Below are 21,712 nucleotides of genomic sequence, written 5' to 3' on the forward strand. Positions count from 1 at the left end.
CTGGGCATGCTCCAGTGCTAATATGTCCTTCCTGAGGTGTGGGGCTCAGAATTGGACACAGTATTCTAAATAGGGCCTACCTAGAGCTTTATAAAGTCTCAGAAAATAGTCCATGCCTGTATTCTTTTTCCAAAGTGCAAGACCTCGCATTTGCTCATGCTGAATTTCATCAGCCATTTCTTGGACCACTCTCCTAAACTGTCTAAATCTTTCTGTAACCTCCCCACCTCCTCAGAACTACCTACCTATCCACCTAACTTCGTATCATTGGTGAACTTGGCCAGAGTGTGCCCAATCCCCTCATCCAGATCATTAATATATAAAGTGAACAGCTGCAGCCCCAACACTGAACCCTGCAGGACACCACTTGTCACCAGCTGCCATTCTGAAAAAGAACATTTTATCCCAACTCTCTGCCTTCTGTCAGACAGCCAATCCTCACTCCACGCCAGTAGCTCACCTCGAACACCATGGGTCCTCACCTTACTCAGCAGCCTGCCGTGAGGCACATTATCAAAGGCCTTTTGGAAATCTAGGTAGATAACATCCACTGGGTTTCCCTGGACTAACCTACTTGTTACCTCTTCAGAGAATTCTAACAGGTTTGTCAGGCACGACATCCCCTTACTAAATCCATGCTGACTTGCTCTAATCTGACCTTGCACTTCCAAGAATTTAGAAATTACATCCTTAACGATGGATTCTAGAATTTTCTCTACAACTGAGGTCATGCTAATCGGCTTATAGTTTTCCATCTTTTGTCTTGATCCTTTCCTGAACAAGGGGGTTACAACAGAGATTTTCCAATCATTTGGGACTTTCCCTGACTCCAGTGATTTTTCAAAGATTACAACAAATGCCTCCACTATTTCTGCAGCCACCTCCCTCAGAACTCTAGCATGTAGCCCATCCGGGCTAGGAGCTTTATCAATTTTTCAACCTTTTAGCTTTTCTAGCACTTTCTCTTTTGTAGTGGCTATCATATACAACTCTGTCCCTTGACTCTCCTTAATTGTTGGGATATTGTCTTCCACTGTGAAGATTGACACAAAATATTTATTAGGTTCTTTCAGTTATTTCCTTATCTCCCAACATGAGCCTTCAATTTGGAGCAACCCAATTTCTACTTTGCCTCTCATTTGTTTCTTATATATTGAAAGAAACTTTTACTATCATTTCTAATGGGTGGCATGGTGGCACAGTGGTTAGCACTGCTGCCTCACTGCGCCAGAGAACCCAGGTTCAATTCCTGCCTCAGGTGACTGACTGTGTGGATTTTGCACATTCTCCACGTGTCTGTGTGGGTTTCCTCCAGGTGCTCCGGTTTCCTCCCACAATCCAAAAGATGTGCAGGCCAGGTGAATTGGCCATGCTAAATTGCCTGTAGTGTTAGGTGAAGGGGTAAATGTAGGGGGGTGGGTTGCAGGTCAGTGTGGACTTGTTGGGCTGAAGGGCCTGTTTCCACACTGTAAGTAATCTAATCTAATATTACTGCTAGCTTACCTTCATATTTGATCCTTATTTCTCTCTTTGTTATCCTCTGTTTGTTTTTGTAGTCTTCCCAATCTTCTGATTTTCCAGTGCTCTGGGCCACTTTATAGGTTCTCTCTTTTTCTTTGATACATTTCCTGACTTCCTTTATCAGCCATGGCTGTCTAATCCCCCTGGATAATCTTTCTTTTCTTTGGGATGAACCTCTGTACTGTGCCCTCAATTACACCCAGAAACTCCTGCCATGATTGCTCTGCAGTCTTCCCACAAGGGTCTGCTTCCAGTCAATTTTCGTCAGTTCCTCCCTCATGCCCTTGTAATTACATTTATTTAACTGTAACACCATTACATCCATTTTGCCTTCTCTCTTTCAAACTGCAGACTGAACTCTACCATATTATGATCACTACCTCCAAAGTGTTCTCTTACTTTAAGATCTTTTATAAAGTCTGGCTCATTACATGGCACTAAATCCAGAATAGCCTGCTGCCTTGTGGGCTCCATCACAAGTTGTTCCCAAAAGCCATCCTGAATTCCCTTTCTTTGGATCCACCGGTAACATTATTCACCCAATCCATTGAAGTCCCCCATGATCACTGTGACTTTGCCTTTCTGACATGCCCTATCCATTTCTTGGTACATCTTGTGCCCCTGGTCCTGACCATTGCTGGGAGGTCTATATATAACTAACATTATGGGTTTTTTTGCTTTTGTGGTTCCTCAACTCCATCTATACAGACTCCACATCATCTGACCCTATGTCATTCAGTGCCATAGATTTAATTTTATTTTTAATTTAGTTAAGGTTAACTTTCTGCCAGATTACTGAGCCTGGAAACTCACCTAGACTTGGGCTTTCACTCTGAGCTCCCTCTGACCATTTCGTTTTCATTTCCCAGGGATGGTGTTTGGGCCTTTCAGAGGATCTCCAAGCCGCTTCGAGACTGTTCATTGCTGAACAGTAATGAACAGTAAGCTCTATGGCTTAGAGCTTACAACCAACACCATGAGAAAGGTGGCAGGTTTGGTATCTGCTGAGTTTGAAATACAGTTCCCATTTCTTGTTTTTAATTCCCCTCCATCCCACCTCGCAAGAAATGGGAGTCTATATTAAGGTTGAAATGAAAATGATTCTAGGATTCAAAACAGCTATTATTGTGAGAAATAGTGCCTGACATTACATTAATTATAGAATTGTGCAGTACAGAAGGTCCTGTTGAATCTGTACTCCAAAGCTCCGTGTACCAACAGTTGGCCCATGGCCATGAATGTCATGATATTTTAAGTGTTCATTCAAGCACTTTTTAAAGGTTGGGAGGCTACTTCCTTATCTACCCTTCCAGGCAGTGCATTCCAGATTCCTTACACCCTCTGGGTGAAAAAGTCTTTCTTCCCCCCCCCTCTCCCTGACTTAGGTGGCTCACTCTACCTCAGCACCATGGCCAGTTTACCTTTCATCTCTCTCTCTCTCTTTTCCTTTTGTGAATCCTGTTGTTAAAGCTGCGAGCTTATTTCAATTTATGCCGATCCTTGACAAGTAACAACTGTACCAATATCAGTTTCAGTGTCTGTAGCTCAGCTAAAATGACACCATCACCCCTGCCCTCAGGTATTTTTAAAATAAGTTGTCACTGACTGCATTCCAGTATTTTTAATTCATCCCAGTCCAAACCGCACAGCCGCATTCCCATGAGCAGCAGTTCCCTTGAACATAGTTAAACAACATCTGTAATAACAAAAAGAATTTCTAACCGTCCATGGTCCTGCAAACATCCAATCATGCACAAAATTAGATATTTATCCAGGAGGCCTTCTTGATAAATGTTAATTGTCAGAATATTGTTGGAAGACTCAATCCCACTACAAGATGGGGTTGGAATAACATCTATTCTTTGCACCGCCCTATTGACACTGTGCTGCCTGTTTGGCTACCACAGGAAGGAGCCTGGTTCCATCAATGCAGGTGGTGTGTGGCTCCTGGAATTACACCAAGGATGTACATTTGAATTTTCCAAGCTGCAGCCATGACTCATTTATCCTTCCCAGCTGAGGGCACTTATTAGCTTGCAATGAGGTGAGGACATCCTCCGCAGAAGTCTATATCAATGTGCCCTGTGTATTGGGTCTACTTTGTGCCTTTCTCATTCTCCAGCTGCAGGTTATAACTCCAAAAAAGAAGCAGTAGGGTGGAGCAGGGAAGACGGGTGCACAGAGGAGGGACACAGGACAGGGCTTAAGGGAGGATACAGGAAAGGGACACAAGAGAGAAGGACAAGAAAGGGTGGCAGAGAAGGAACAGATATGAGGGGTGCAGGGACAATGGCACAGAGGGCACAATGGAGGTGAGGGGAAAAGTACAATGGAGGGGCTTCAGGAGAGGTTACAAAGGAGGGGCAATGTGGAGAGGTACACTTCATAAAATGCCTATACTTGTTGCGTTGAATGTTTGCCTGAACAACACTTGGAGAATTAAAACAATTGTCGACAAAATATATAGCCTTTGAAGTGTGAGGCACAGTGTGCGAGAGCATGCTTGACAAAACTCCAACTCCTCATTTCTCTTCGGACAGTGTTTTTGATAAAATGGCCCAACTCCACATTCTACCCTGAGCTCACAATGCCCCTCATTTTTATGTCCATTCACTCTGAATTGGCCAATGCTCCCATTGCAGGCAACGGATTTGGAACAAGCAGGCACCACTTGGTGACTTCAAAGGTGACACAATTACGTTTCAATTTTCAGACTGAGTGCTGAGTTAAGACACCAGTACAGTTTCTCACCATTTTAATCTTTTGTTTAAGGAGCTCTTGGATATGATTATGTCACTGAAGGTTATAAAATCTTGCTTTGATAACCGAGCCTTATAACTATTATTGGAACAATTAGTGGACAAGTGATGTGTTACTGTCTTATTATCTGTTGCTATTTTCAAACTGACCCTTTTGAAAAGAATGATGCTCCAATGATGCTGTCAGAAAATTCCAGTATTTGACCATGAGGCATTGGAGTAACTCTGGTAGATATCCAGGTCAGATAGTATTTGACTGTCAGAGGAACTTCGGAGGTTTCTTCAGAACAATGCTTTTGCTTCTTGGTGCCAGAATTTGGATGAGATGGAGACAGTAGGCACCACAACAACAATGGGTTAATGAGAGAGGATGGTAGTATTAATATCTGTGTAATCACATTGTTAAGCTTGTTAATATCTTTGTTTATGTTAAGAAGAACCAGATGGTACTATTAATTGTCTGAGTCCAAAAAAGATGGAGAGAGACCAAGAAAGAGAGAGCATTGGAAATACTTAGGAGTAGAACATGCTGTAAGACTCAGTCATCAATAAACTCTATCCCCAAAGGAATGTGCTTCTTTGGTTTTTGTGTTTCACTGACTGGCTTGGATTTATATTGACAGGTAGGAAAGATGCCAATCAAGTGCTATTTTATAACTTTTTTGGAAGGATATATATTTGCCTATGTTGCTCCATTTGTTGGACAACAGGTAATCCAGCGCACCAATGAAGTATTTGAATTGGTGAACAAAGAATTTTAGAACAATAAATTGGAAATAACAACTGATTTTTCTGGAAATTCTTTTCAGGTCTGGCAGCATCTGTGGAGACAGAAACAGAGTTACCATTTTGAGTCAATTAACTTCTTTTAAGTTAAATGTAAGTTCAAAAATTGAGAAAGGATTTGGCTTTCCCTTGATGTGAAATGGTCACTGTCACTCCATTTTGATAAGTTCAGTTTTACACTCTTGTTAACTTAACCAGGTTTGGCACAAATGTACTGTTGTCAATTTTCAATCTGTACAGAACAAATGTTCAGAGAATTCAATGTACCTCCAACGGTAAGAATTCTAGTCAGAAACAGGACAAACTTGCAGAAATAACACAGCACTACTGATAGTATCCGAAAAGGCCCCCACAGAATTATTGTAGGTCAAGTAAAATCATCACATTTAGAATATCGATTTGAGCATAAACACCAAAGGGGCAAAACAACTATTGTTAGAAAGAATACATTAGGAAAACAGTAAGTGAAGTTAGAAGTGGATGGTGTGCACCTGCAACTGGTAGGTAAGCTTTTCAGTTATGAAAAATGTTAACAGAAGATGCCAAATGTGATCCAGAAGTTAGAAGGTTAGAGATGGACAGGAGTAATTTTGTGAAGATGAAAGATGTAATAATAACAAGAAAACACCAGCTTGTAACAAGGAAAAGCTCACAAGGGATTACATTCTATCCACTTCCCTGCAACCCTTATTCACATGCTCAAGAAGTAAAAATGAATAAAGGTGTTGCAATGTGGGTGCTAAGCGGCATGCCAAACATTGCACACACAGACCATAAAGTACTGGAAATTCTGAGAGCAAGAAGAACTCTTAAAAAGTGACATCTAGAAAAGAAAATGTCAATCTTTCAGCCATTTGATCAGAGCTCAAAAGACACAGAGATAATAGAAGGTAAAGTGAAGGACATCAGAAAAGGGGTTCACTTTGGCACAGATGGATAATGGATGTCTGAGTGCAGTTACGGGATAAACCTCAGTAAGTATGTGAATATGGCAGATGAACTATGACAACACAGCAGGCACAAGTAGATGGAAGCAGCAGCAGCTAAACAAATGCAAATTTAACCATTGCACCTGTTGCTCCACAAACATATTTTGAAGGCAAGGTTAACATTTGGTTTGATGTGGACTGCAGTGGAAAAAATGCCAGCTTTTCAATAGGTTTCCAGGAAAGGATTCATCATCCTCTGTTACATTTTTTTTCAATGAATTACTTTCAGTGGAAATTTGCTGTAGGCGTCACCCAAAATAACACTACTTTCCATTCAAACTAGCAACCTGCACAGCCAATGGTAAGTCACAAGCAACTTACAGAAAGCTATATTTAAATAAAATGTTATTGTGGTTTGTGCCTACTGTATTTGAATAAACCTGTTAAGAAATGAAAACATGATGGGCAAACCGTAGGCAGTCTCCTCCTTAGTAAGTGTGCAGATGTTATTAATGCACATCTCTGCAAATTAGTATCTATAGTAAAGCCACAATGGCTTGGTGCTGTTGATATTTGTTGAGCCTGTATTAACCATGTTTAGACTATTTCCATTAATAAGAGGTACCTCATCACCTGTGCTGCAGTTTCACAGAGGACAGTCCCAAATGGAGTGAGAAAATTCACTTCTTTTTAAACTTTATGCATTTTAACATGCCTAAAAATTGAACAGAGAATGGAATCTAAGGAGTTCCATGGTTTCCTGCCAAAATTTCTCACTGAGATTTCATAGAGAACATAGAACATAGAACATAGAACAACACAGCACAGAACAGGCCCTTCGGCCCACGATGTTGTGCCGAACTTCTATCCTAGATTAAGCACCCATCCATGTACCTATCCAAATGCCGCTTAAAGGTCGCCAATGAATCTGACTCTACCACTCCCACGGGCAGCGCATTCCATGCCCCCACCACTCTCTGGGTGAAGAACCCACCCCTGACATCTCCCCTATACCTTCCACCCTTCACCTTAAATTTATGTCCCCTTGTAACACTCTGTTGTACCCGGGGAAAAAGTTTCTGACTGTCTACTCTATCTATTCCTCTGATCATCTTATAAACCTCTATCAAGTCACCCCTCATCCTTCGCCGTTCCAACGAGAAAAGGCCGAGAACTCTCAACCTATCCTCGTACGACCTACTCTCCATTCCAGGCAACATCCTGGTAAATCTTCTCTGCACCCTCTCCAAAGCTTCCACATCTTTCCTAAAGTGAGGCGACCAGAACTGCACACAGTACTCCAAATGTGGCCTAACCAAAGTCCTGTACAGCTGCAACATCACCTCACGACTCTTGAATTCAATCCCTCTGCTAATGAACGATAATACTCCATAGGCCTTCTTACAAACTCTATCCACCTGAGTGGCAACCTTCAAAGATCTATGTACATAGACCCCAAGATCCCTCTGTTCCTCCACCTGACCAAGAACCCTACCATTAACCCTGTATTCCGCATTCTTATTTGTTCTTCCAAAATGGACAACTTCACACTTGGCAGGGTTGAACTCCATCTGCCACTCCTCAGCCCAGCTCTGCATCCTATCTAAGTCCCTCTGCAGCCGACAACAGCCCTCCTCACTGTCCACAACTCCACCTATCTTTGTATCATCTGCAAATTTACTGACCCACCCTTCGACTCCCTCATCTAAGTCATTAATAAAAATTACAAACAGCAGAGGACCCAGAACTGATCCCTGCGGAACTCCACTTGTAACTGGACTCCATGCTGAATATTTACCATCTACTACCACTCTCTGACTTCGACCGGTTAGCCAGTTTTCTATCCAATTGGCCAAATTTCCCTCTATCCCATGCCTCCTGACTTTCCGCATAAGCCTACCATGGGGAACCTTATCAAATGCCTTACTAAAATCCATGTACACTACATCCACTGCTCTACCCTCATCCACATGCTTGGTCACCTCCTCGAAGAATTCAATAAGACTTGTAAGGCAAGACCTACCCTTCACAAATCCGTGCTGGCTGTCCCTAATCAAGCAGTGCCGTTCCAGATACTCGTAAATCCTATCCCTCAGTACCCTTTCCATTACTTTGCCTACCACAGAAGTAAGACTAACTGGCCTGTAATTCCCGGGGTTATCCCTATTCCCTTTTTTGAACAGGGGCACAACATTCGCTACTCTCCAGTCCCCTGGTACCACCCCCGTTGCCAGTGAAGACGAGAAGATCATTGCCAACGGTACTGCAATTTCCTCTCTTGCTTCCCACATAATCCTAGGATATATCCCGTCAGGCCCGGGGGACTTGTCTATCCTCAAGTTGTTCAAAATGTCCAACACATCTTCCTTCCTAACAGATATCTCTTCTAGCTTATCAGTCCGTTTCACACTCTCCTCTTCAACAATACAGTCCCTCTCGTTCGTAAATACTGAAGAAAAGTACTTGATGTACTTGATACATATTTCAAAGTATCCATGTTTGTACAAAGGCGTTTTATTCAGTGCAAGTGGACTGGCTGTTCAAATCCAACATGTCAGCCGCCACATGGAGGTGAATTGGATTTGATTGAACAGACTATATCAGTCAGACCTTGTGTTGATAAAATTGAACCGCATGTATATATTTCCACATTGACTTTGCTTTCCTCAGGATTTATTTTGGTCTTTCAAGATTAGGTGAAATATTTACAGTGAACGCTGACAATTGGACAAATGCAAGTTTTGTCTTCCTTGGTTCTGGAAGTAGACTCACTGTGACCTGAAATGGGTCTTTGTGAACGTATCTAAATCTGGGTGTAGGCATTACAGTAAAATTCACAGCATGTAAACTGCTCAGACATGTTAAAATAATAACTTAGAAAGGAGAAGAGAATTTTATCTGTAAGTTTAGAATTGTTTTCATTGGAAAGAGAACCATGAGGGGTCTGGGCGGATTAGATAAGGAAAAAGTCATGACAGGATCAAGATCAAGAAAACAACAGATTTCTGGTCATTGGCAAAAGGAACAGTGACAACACGAGGAAAAACTTCATTCCCCGGAGCGTGGTTAGGAATGCACTGCCAGAGAATGCGGGAGAAGCAGGTTCAATTGAGGCATTCAAAAGGGAATTAAACAGTTTTCTGAAAAGGAAGGATGTATACAGTCATAGGGAAATGTTAAGGAATGGCACCAGATCAAGTGCTCATTTGTGAGCCTGTGGCAGTATGATGGGCAGAATGACCTCTTTTGAACTGTAACAATTCTGTAATGCTGTGAGATCTTTGGCTTCAAAGTAATATTTTCATCTGTGTCTATTTAATTCATAAACCATTGTTGGCAAAACACCTTTCACCGGGACCCAACTAGCTGACATTTATTGATTTAGCAGAGCAGTAAAACAGCTAAAAGAACAGAAAATATCAAATTGCACAAAAACCTCCAGTTTTCAATTACTGGAGTGACATAGTGTTTGGAAACAAAAAAAATTAGAATGAGTTCAGGGCTTTAGCTGATTTTTTAAAATTGAGAACATCTCAACAACAGTGGAAGAAATTCGTAACATCGAAGTGGATAGTAACCTAATGGGGAAAGCCCAGCTGCACATTATTTGCTTTGCCCAGAGTTTGCTGTCTTAAAATCAATGACATTGGAGAAAGAACATCTACGGCACTTGTCACTTCTCCAAATCTTGTAAACATCTTTCAGCTAATTAAATACATTTGAAGTGTAGCTACTGTTGTCTTGCTAGGACCTCACCAGCACCTGAAACCTACCCTCCACGCCACTCAGCGTCCCGACTTGGAAGTGTATTACTATTCCTTCACTGTTACTGGGTCAAATTCCTGGAACTTCTTCATTGATACCATTGTGTGTGTGACCAACTGTATCGACTGCAGTGGTCCAAGAAGGCAGCTCATCACCACCTTCTCAAGAGCAATCAGGGATGGGAAATAAATGAAGGGCCTAGCCAGTGATGCCTAGATCTAGTGAATCAATAAAATCAACTACATACAGCAAGGTCCCACAAACAAAATTATGGGCATATGTTATTTGTGGTATTGATAGACTTTGACTTGGCACAGGGATTACCACACGTGCTCCTCTCCAAAATGGAGACAGTGGGATGCTTCATATTCAGGTGGGAGGGCAAAATTGAGTGAAACACTTCCTTGGAATGTAAGTCTGAATAATGATTAGGTGAAATTTATAAGAGGTGTGGAACCCAGTCCAGCAGGTTACCGCCCAGGTGTTGGAAATGGAAATTGCCACCACCACATTCTGTCAGAAAGTCTCGATCTAAAATGTCACCAGTCTCAACCTTGGGCATGGATAATACCAGAGATCCTAAGTGGGTTCTCTCAATCTCCCGATATATGTGTAATAGGATTCAGAGGCACCACCAGCAGCGTGGCATACTTTTTGAATAAAGTAATGGGAGGGGATCTCCGTTTACAATCTTTCCTGTTTAATTTTTATGGCCTGTACATTATCTCAGACATCTCATAGCTTGCACAGACAATTAATGAAATGGACATGTGCATTACCAAGTATCACGAGTGGAACAAACTTCATTCCCAGCACAGACCCTCCCTGGACTGGAGTACAATCAGATCAGATTTAGAATAGGCCCATATAGATGGGGGTTTTGTGAAAAGATGTCTGAATTGGTGTCAATCAAAAGGAACAGATGGGAGCAACACCATTTTGTTTTTTTTTATCATAGTGCGAATTAATGAGGAAGCTATGCGACAGTACATGAAATACATAGGGCAGCCTCAGATCATTCAGGGTAACCAATCCATGCTGGTGTTTACTCTCCATTCAAGCCTATATCATTATACCCTCTGTCAATTCTCCCTCAGGCTTGCCTAGTTTCCCCTTAAATTGTCCTATACTGCGTGCCCCAACATGTCCCTGTGGTAGCAATGTCATATTCTCTTGGGTGAAGAGGTATTTTCTCATCCCAAATGGATTTCATGGTGATTATTTATATTGATGGTCTCCAATTATGCTTTTCCACACAGGAAGAAACATTCTCTCCCTATCCACCCTGTATACACCTTTGATAATTTTAAAGACTTCTGTTAGGTCTCCCACTCAACCCTTCATTTTTATCAAAAGAGAAAAGACCCACCCTGTTCATCCTCCCCAGATGATAGATAGAAATATAGAAAATAGGAGCAGGATTTGGCCATTCAGTCTTTCAAGGCAAAAGTGAGGACTGCAGATGCTGGAGATTAGAGTCGAGAGTCTAGTACAGCAGGTTAGGCAACATCCGAGGAGCAGGACAGTCAATGTTTCGGGCAAAAGCCCTTCATCAGGAATCATTCAGTCCTTCAAACCATTTAATATGATAGTCCAACTTAATGTCCCACTCCTGCTTTTTCCCCATACCCTCTGATACCATTATCTCTAAGAACTAAATCTAATTTCTTCGTAGATTTTTAAAAATCAACCAGGAGAAATCAAAGGCCTCAAAGCTCAAAACCCACAGCCATATCCTGCTTATGTATTTCCTTAAAATAATTTTTCCAAATTCACTTCCAAATATTCCAAAGATCAGCAAGCACATTTTAGAAAGCAATATTGCCAATAATCTACACACAGTTGGTTCACATATTGCAATTCAATGAACAGTCCATCATTTGTAGGCACGGTGGCTCAGTGGTTAGCACTGCTGCCTCACAGCACCAGGGCCCAGATTCAATTCTAGCCTTGGGTGACTGTCTGTGTGGAGTTTGCACATTCTGCTCGTGTCTGCATGGGTTTCCTCCGGGTGCTCCAGTTTCCTCCCACAATTCAAAGATGTGCAGATCAGGTAAACTGGCCATGCTAAATTGTCCACTAGTGTTAGTGTGAGGAGGGAAATGGTTCTGGTTGGGATACTCTTCGGAGTGTCGGTGTGGACTGGTTGGGCTGAAGGGCCTGTTTCCACACTGTAAGGAATCTAATCTAAAATAAAAATTGAATGCTGTTGGTTGAGGGATGAAAGTTAGCTGGGTGCTGAGGGTTTTCCAATTATGCCCTTTTCAAAAAAAGAAATTACTAAATTATTATGTATTGGCAAAGACTGGTGCAGAGGGCAAAGAGTCAATGGAAGCATTAGAAAGGTAATATAACTGAAGCTTATGGCCTAAGGGCAATTAATTGAAGAATTTTGGGGGAAATTAATTGAGGAATGTGTTTTGGGATAATTAATCGAGAAGAGTATTTTTTATATAATCAATCAAGGAAAGTGAGTTCAGAGTATTTAATTGAAGAGTGTGTTTGCAGTAATTAATTGAGGAATGTGGGTTTACAATAATTAATTAGAAGTATGTTTTGGGATAGTTAATTGAGGAAACTGACTTTTAGGGCAGCTAATTTTAGTGAGTTTTATGGTGATTGATCTAGAAGTGTGTTTTGGGGCAATTAATCGAGGAGAGTGTGTATGGGGTAAGTAATCAAGTCAAGTGCATTTAGGATTTATATAGATTTGGTGATACCAGGATTATGCAGTTCGTAGTTTGTGAAATATTCTTAGGCTGTCCAGCCAGCAGAGTAGAGTATTTACGAGATGGAGAGAAACCAGGCTACATGGGTAACAAAGGAAATTGAAGGTGGGGTCTTGGAACACCGCCCACATTATTCATTTGAAAAGTGGAAAGTTCCCTAAGCTGTCAACTTTGTGCAGTACTGAAGGAATGCTTTTTGCTTTGGAAATTCAGTATTGAGGGGCGTGCTGTGGATGGGTTAGTTCTAAGGTAGTACTATACTGAGACAGGGCCAGTGCTAAGGAAGAGCTGCAATGCAGAAGGGTTAGTACTGAGGGAATGCTGCAGTGTCAGATGGTAAGTACTGAGGTTGTACAGTGGAAAGGGTCAGTACTAATTGAGTGTTGTACTATAAGACAGCAATACTGATCGAGCACTGTATTGTAGGAGGGTCATTAATAAAGTGAAAGCTGCACTGTCAGAGGGTCAGAACTGAGGAATGTACATAGTTGGTGGATCAGTACTGAAGAAGCACTGTTCAGTCAGAGGGTCGTTACTGAGGGAGTGCTGCACTGCAGAAAGATCAGTTCTGATTTTGCCCAATTAGGGGACCACTACTAAGAAGGTGATTAACTGTTGGAGCATCAGTACTCAGGCAGCCCTGCACTATTGCAGGACAGGTATTGAAGGGTGTGAGGGAGTACTGCACTGTAGAAGGGCCAGTACTAATGGACCACTGCACTGTCAATGGTCAATGCTAATGGAGCCTGCACTGTCAGATGGTCAGAACTGAGGAATGATGCATAGTGGTAGATCAGATTTGAGGGAGCACTGCACTGAGAGGAGAGGGGTTCAGTACAAAGGCAGTGCTGTCAAAGGGTCAGTAATGAAGGAGCATAGCACTGTCAAAGGGTCTTTACTGGGGAAGTAATATACTGTGGGACAGTCAGTTCTAAGTAAGATCTGAACTGATATAGGTTCATTAGTGAGGAATGTGTAATGAGGGCGTGCCGTACTGTTGGAGGGTTGGTACTATGGTAATGCTGTCACAAAGTAAATACTGAGAGCGTGATGCCCTTTCGGAGGGTCAGTAAGCAAGGGAGCACTGCACTGTTACAGGGTCAGTACTGAGGGAACATTTTACTGTCAGCCATCAGAACCAAGGGAATGCATTATGGTGGGGCTGTCAGGTTTAAGGGAGGATGCATTGTCAGAATCTCAGTAGTGCACAATGTGTGAGGTTGGAGGGAATGTACTGAGGATGTGTTTACTGTTGGAGGGTTAATATTACAGACGGTCAGTACTGAGGCAGTGCTACACTGTCAGAGGTGAATTACTGAGGGAGCACTGTGTTGTCAGAAGATCAGTACTGAGGCAGTGCTTCACTGTAGACAGGTCAGTACTCAGGAGTTGCTGAATTTTCAGGGTGTCAGTACTGATGGTGTGCTGCACACTTGGAGGGCAGGTACTGAGGAAATGTGAGTGCCTGCCAGGTGGGTAGGTCCAAAGGTAACAGTTAAATATGGGGTCAGCTGCGTGTGATGGCAGTTCTCCAGGTTGTTAAGATACTGGATGCCATGTGAATATGATTGTGGCTCAGTACTGAGAGAGTGTCACGCTGCTGGAGGGTCACTACTTGTGGAGAACTATGCCACTGGGGTTGCATACTACAAATCAAGACCGACTATTCTCAACACAGTCACAAAAGTTGAAGGCTTTTAAAAGTACACAAAATTTCTCAATTTACCTGTCCTTTAGTTGACAGACAGCATGGTGAAAGCATGGCTACTCTAAGCAAAAATTACTATTTTTTAAATAGTAATAGTAATTGTTCATCTAAATACAGGCATTAAAGAAGGGTGTAATAGGTGGAAGGAAAGGGTTTGTTGAAGTAATCCTTTTGCTGATCAGAATGTTGCTTCTCCAACTCCCTTCCCCAGATACTTTCAATTGTTTGCAAGATGCACAGGGTGACTGGTTCACATTTATTTAACTTATTCAGCTTGTAAAAATTGATGGGGTGAAATAATTGGCTGTCTTCAGATGCTTTCAACGTAGAGATGGCGCCCAAAGGGAGAGTGAAAGAGAGACAAAAAAGGAAAAGGAAAACAGAGATTTCTGATGAGAAACAGAAAGAGGGAGATAATGCCTAGAGTGTTCACATTCTGAAATTGTTAAGTTACAGACAGCACTTTGGTGTTCGCCAAAGCAGTCACCCAGTTTGTGTTTAGTCTCCTCAGCGTGGAGGAGACCGCATTGCGAGCAGGGAATACAGTAGACTAGACTGAATGGAGTGTAGCTAATCATAAAAATGACCTTGAGTTTCCAGTTTCCTGCCAGTAAGATACACCATCGTGTTTCAGTGGCAACATTTCTGTGTCAGGCCTGCTGTAGTGCTCCAGCAAGATTCAACGCAAGCTGAATGAATGCGTTGAACATCTTAGAACAGGGAACCTGACAACCCGGCCCTCGGTGTTGCGCCGCCCTGTGAAACCAGTGTGAAGCCCATCACTATTCCATTTCTTCTACCTGTTCACCTTACATCCTTGGGTCTCAACATTGAAACTGGACAATGTTAGAAAATGAATACCCTCTCCATTTTTTTTTAATTCTCACACTCTTGGAGTACCGTCTCTATTCTCTTCATCCCTGAACCGACCTCATGATCAACATAAATTGCACTCCTCCCGGTCTTCAGTTCTGACGAAGAATCGCCGCATTAGAGACGCTCACACCGTTTCCTCCCTCCGGATGCTGCCGGACCTGCTGTGTTTTTCATGCGCTCTCTCTCTCTCTCTCCAATTTCTAGCATCTGCAGTTCTTCGAGGTTATTTCAATCCGCGATTGTGGAATCTTGCTGTGCATAATTTGGGTGTTGCATTATCTACATTTCAGAATCATTTCCAGACGGCTGGAAGGCGCTTTGGAAAGTCCTCTGGTGGTGAAAATGTGCAAACGGAAATCCCAAACTCCCCTCTTTCTCGTGCTAGTTATAACAATTTTAATTTCACCTCCACTTGGATGCCGATCAGCAGCTTTTAACGGACGGAGTTTCTCTGGCAGCTGCCTTACCCTTAGACCCTCAAAGTTGCAGGTTTCTCGTCCCCTAGTGGCTGAGAGGGGAGCAGTGAGCTGAAGGAAATCGCTTGGAACCAAATGTGGTTTATATTTTAATTCTGTTATGTTCTGGGAAAATTTATTGCCCCTTCATTTTTTTTTTGTCTTTTTCTCAGCCAGTTCGGGTTCCAGTTAAATAAGGAGGGATATGTGCGCGCCTGCATTAAAACCAGAAGTGAGCAGCTTTGTATTTTGCAATCTCTAACATTTTAGCATCCCACCAGCCAAAACCTATCAGACTTTAGGAGTTAAGTGTCCCCTTTCTGCATCCAGGATGGATCTTTCATTTGTTGTCCCATTAACATGTACCTTCCCACAGGGATTAGTCCGTTTCTCTGAATAAAAAAAAAACAGCAGATCAAACCGCGCTTGTGATATTACGTCCAGATGTTCCAACAAGTGACAATCGTCAGTTTGGCAACCTGTTGTTAGTTTCTCCGTCAGTACTAAACTCCATGTTTCCAACTGGGAATGCCATTCACGGCTGTCCTTCAGAAAGGCGGAGCGTACGTGAAGTCAACACTGAATCCCCGGTTGTGCAGGGGAATCTCATACCGTGGCCCCTTTAGGGGCAGTCAGTGTGCTGCGTACTGAGATTGATATAACCAGAAACCAGCCTCTGGGAGAGAGTAGGCATCTAAGGTAACTCTGAGGTTAGGATGACAATTGGTTAAAGAGCTAGAATGTCAAGTGGGTAGGCTCCAGGGTACTAGTTAAATATGGTATCAGCTAGGTTTACTGGCAACATTAGGGTACTGGGTGCCACGTGAACAGGGTGCCTGGCAAATGATGGAACATATAAGGTGGGTTTGTGGGATGGAGGGTGTGTTAGAGTTGGTAGAGGCAGGACTGGCAAGGATGTCAGGACTGCTAGATGGGAGTAGTGTTGGGGTGAGTGGGGTGATGCACCTAGTGGGGGTCCAGGCTAGAAGCAGAGTTGGGTATCATATCCAGGAGCAGGGAAGGGAAAGTGTTGGCTTAGGATTGGATCGGGGGACAGTTGTCAGGAGTTCTGGGTGTGTGAGAGGTCAGGCAACGTGTAGTTGGAGACAGTAAGGACTGCAGATGCTGGAAGCCAGAGTCAATAGGTGTGAAGCTGGAAAAGTACAGCAGGTCAGGCAACATCCGAAGAGCAGGAAAGTCAATGTTTTGAGCTTCACAGCTAGGCAACATTACTGAGGATGTATGAAAAATTTGGAGTTCAGTTAAATAGTTACATAGGAGTTAGCCTTCAAATTCCCCACTATCAATTGATTTTTCTGAGTATTACAGATAAGGGAAACCTTCAATTTCCCTGGCAAATCCATTACAGCCTGCTGTGATGGGGAATTCCATACCCTCCCAATACACCATTTCAGTGAGTGTCGCTACAAATGGATTATCTGGCTATCAAATGTTTCAACAGTTAGGAGATAAGCTCCCAGTCTGATGTCTGTTTGTTATCTGTGCAGTGCAATAAAATGCTGCCTGGAAGGTTATGTTCCTGTGAGATGGGAGGGTGGAAAACTGTCTCCTGTCCCATTTACCAACCACTTGCACAATGTGAGGAGAGATAAACATTCTAACAATATTTCCTTAGCTTTTCACATTTGCATTACTCAGTATGAGTCTATTTCAGAAGATTAGAGAAATGGCCCAGAGCCAGTGCGTACCTTTTAGTGTGTGTGTTTTCTTTTAGGATGGCTCTATAATAAACAGACACTAGGTACAGTGCTGGAGTGTGAATCGATAGAGAAACTGTACTTTCACTGGAGCTAATGACAGATAGAAGTCATTATGTCTCAAACTGACTGGATTTTCCTTCTCATGTCCCTTTGTCTCTCTGCATTTAACTAAATTAAATTGGGTCTCCTCCCAATCCCTAAACTATCACCATTTCAATCCCCTAACTCCCAGCAATCCTGCTTTCCACCAACTACATTGAAAACTGCTAGGCTTTTCTGTGATTAAGCCTCCAGCACCAAGGATTGGGATTGTCCCATCCTCTGCATGATGTGGGCCATGACAACAAAGTTGGGGAATAGCATGAAATGTCCACCAAGAGCTTCTCAATGTCAAGAGCGATATGTCCCTACCTATAGCTGAATAGTAACATGGGATTCCCTCAAAGTGAGAGATGAGGATTTTATTTGTGTACATTAGCATGCATTCCCACCTCATATTTACCTAATCTCACCTCATTAAGATTCAATTTCCTATTCTCATGCCCACTGGATAGAAACTAAAGAGTGGCAATTTCCAATAAGAAAATCATAGGAATTACCTGGTGAGTCCCACTTGCTGCTTGCTCCTCTGACCTTCATCATGGACCCCAGGCAGCAATATGGCAGGCACTCTTCATGGGCAGTGACTGCACAGGACCCTATCCCCATTCCATGAAGCTTGGCATCTGACACCATCATGCCACATCTCTAACCCATTTATGGTATAGTTCTGCATTTTAAGACCATAAGACATAGGAGTGGAAGTAAGGCCATTCGGCCCATCGAGTCCACTCCGCCATTCAATCATGGCTGATGCGCATTTCAGCTCCACTTGCCAGCGTTCTCCCCGTAGCCCTTAATTCCTCTAGACAACAAGAACCTATCAATCTCGGCCTTGAAGACATTTAGCGTCCCGGCTTCCACTGCACTCCGTGGCAATGAATTCCACAGGCCCACCACTCTCTGGCTGAAGAAATGTCTCCGCATTTCCGTTCTGAAATGACCCCCTCTAATTCTAAGGCTGTGTCCACGGGTCCTAGTCTCCTCGCCTAACAGAAACAATTTTCTAGCATCCACCTTTTCAAAGCCATGTATTATTTTGTACGTCTCTATTAGATCTCCCCTTAATCTTCTAAACTCCAACGAATACAACCCCAGTATCCTCAGCCGTTCCTCATATGCTAGACCTGTCATTCCAGGGATCATCCGTGTGAATCTCCGCTGGACACGTTCCAGTGCCAGTATGTCCTTCCTGAGGTGTGGGGACCAAAACTGGACACAGTACTCCAAATGGGGCCTAACCAGAGCTTTATAAAGTCTTAGTAGTACATCTCTGCTTTTATATTCCAACCCTCTTGAGATAAGAGACAACATTGCATTCGCTTTCTTAATCACAGACTCAACCTGCATGTTTACCTTTAGAGAATCCTCGACTAGCACTCCCAGATCCCTTTGTGCTTTGGCTTTATTAAGTTTCTCACCATTTAGAAAGTAGTCCATTCCTATATTCTTTTTGCCAAAGTGCAAGACCTCGCACTTGCTCACGTTAAATTCCATCAGCCATTTCCTGGACCACTCTCCCAACCTGTCTAGATCCTTCTGTAGCCTCCCCACTTCCTCAGTACTACCTGCCTGTCTACCTAACTTTGTATCATCGGCAAACTTCGCTAGAATGCCCCCGGTTCCCTCATCCAAATCATTAATATATAATGCGAACAGCTGTGGCCCCAGCACCGAACCCTGCGGGACACCGCTCGTCACCGGCTGCCATTCTGAAAAAGAACCTTTTATCCCAACTCTCTGCCTTCTGTTAGATAGCCAATCCTCAATCCATCCCAGCAGCTCACCTCGAACACCATGGGCCCTCACCTTGCTCAGCAGTCTCCCGTGTGGCACCTTATCAAAGGCCTTTTGAAAGTCCAGATAGACCACATCTGGGAGAAGGCGAAATCTCCACATTTTAATTCTCCACTTTGGAGTGCACTGGAACCTTTCATTGCACTGTTGCCCTAAGGACACTTACACACAGGTCAGGCACCCAGTTCATGGATAAGATGAGGATACACTTCAAGGCTGCTCTCTTACTGTCTTAGCGCTCATTCCCTCTCACAACCCCAAAGCACTTTACGGCCAGGAAAGCCTTTTAAAGTGCAGTCACTGTTGTAGGAAGTGTGGCAATCTGTTTGTGTGCAGTAAGATTACAGGGACAATGTGATAATGGCCAAATAATCTGATTTATTGATGTTGACTGAGTGATGAATATTAGTCAAGATACCAACAAGAACTCTCCAAGAACTCTTCAAAATAACACAATAGACCACTTTTCATCCACCAAAAAGAACAAAACTGGGCCACAATTTAACATTTTATTCAAAATACAGAAATTATGGCATTGTAAAACTCACACAATGCTCCCTGTCTGACAGAGCAGAACACCCTCAATCCTTGCACTTCAACACTACCTCACGCCAACAGTCATGATTTGGAGATGCCGGTGTTGGACTGGGGTGTACAAAGTTAAAAATCACACAACACCAGGTTATATTCCAACAGGTTTATTCAGAAGGACTCCATAACCACCTGATGAAGGAGCAGCATTTCAAAAGTGATTACTCACACCAATAGAATTGCTTCTCCAATGGTACGATTTTCACTCAGTGCCATCCATCCGACAACGCAGCACTCTATTCAGTATTGATAGTGCAGCACTCTTCGGACCAGAAATTCTAACAGTGCAGCACTCCCTCAGTAGTAAACCTCCAATGTAGCATTGTATCAGTTCTCACTCTCCAATACTATAGCTCTCTCTTAGTATTGATCATAAAATAGTGCAGCATTCCTCGGTACTGACCATGCAACAATGCAGAACTCACTCAGTGCTGACTGACCAACAATGTAGCCATTGTCTCAGTACTGATCAACTGACAATGCAGACCTCCCTTAGTGCTGACACTCTGAAAATGCAGTGCTACCTCAGTACTGACCCTACAATAGTGCTGGTCTCCCTCAGTACCAGCTGTCCAAGATGCAATGCTCCCTCTGCACTCGTGATTTGGAGGTGCCGGTGTTGGACTGGGGTGTACAAAGTTAAAAGTCACACAACTCCAGGTTATAGTCCAACAGGTTTAATTGGAAGTACTAGCTTTCGGAGCATCGCTCCTTCATCAGGACAACCACCTAATTGTTTTGTTTCTTGGCTGATATCTTTGATATCTTATTGCTAAATGTCCAAAACTAAATGTTGGAAAATTAAAAGTCCAGTGGGAGAAGGGAACAAAATTGGAGTGGTGAACAGATTGAAAGCTTGACTTTTGTACTCTTGGATACTATGATTCAAGTTACATCTGCTTCTAGGATTGTTCTTGTAGTCAAGTATTGTTAATTACATATACTTTGTAACCATTGCCCATTTGCCCACTTGCCAATGTTTGTAATGATTTTTTTTCATAGTATGATTATTCCTTTGTTTACTAACATTCTTTGGCCTGGAGGTATATGACCTCAAACTTCGTATGAGATTTCTATCATGCATGGTCCTTGGCTGACTTTTCTCAGAGTTCTGAATGGCTATCACAATTACCCACAAGATTGTAACAGTAAGTTACATTCTATCTTTGGCACAGTTTCCTGCAGGACTCCTCAGAGAGGGGAATTAGAAAGCAAGTCGACATAGGAGAATTAGTGGGGCTGCCCAACAAAGATGTTTTTAAGGTGTGTAGAATGCATGTTACATGATGGAATGAGGGGAGAGTCCAGGAAATCAATGTCCCAGTTGCATTTCTCCATATTTTCCACAGCTCAGTGGTCTAAGCTCAGGTTAATGTTAGGATGCTGACTCCCCCGGCAGTGAGATTCATTTACAATAAATCCAGAATCTGGTACGGATAACACTGAAGGAGGGGATTCAGCCCATCAAGTCCATGGCCCACTCATTCTCCATATCCCTGAATGTGTTTCTCCTTCAAGTCTTTATCTCATTCCCTTTTGAAGATGTCAAATGAATCTGTGTCCATTGCCCTGTGAGGCATGCAGTCCAATTCCTAACAATTCATTGGATTAAAATTAATTTTTCTTCACGTTGCTCGTCATTCTTTGGCTGATAACTTTCAATTGATATCTCTGGATAATGAACTTCCAGCCAATGGAAGCAATTTATTTGCATATCCTTTTCACAAATCCTCCATCATTTTAAACACCTTAATCAAATCACTTTTCAGGCTTCTTTCCTCTCCGGAAAGCAAGGCCAGATTCTCCACTCTGTCCACATAACCATGATTTCCCTGTTACCTTTCCAGTAAACATCTGGCTTTACACTTTACAGTGTTCACTTGGGTTCATCCAGGCCACTGAATAAGAGATCTAAATTAGTTTAATCTGGAATTGGCAGATACATGAATGCAGCAGCAATTTAACCATGCTGACCT

Source organism: Chiloscyllium punctatum, chromosome 10 (assembly GCF_047496795.1).
Source record: "Chiloscyllium punctatum isolate Juve2018m chromosome 10, sChiPun1.3, whole genome shotgun sequence".
NCBI lineage: Eukaryota > Metazoa > Chordata > Chondrichthyes > Orectolobiformes > Hemiscylliidae > Chiloscyllium > Chiloscyllium punctatum.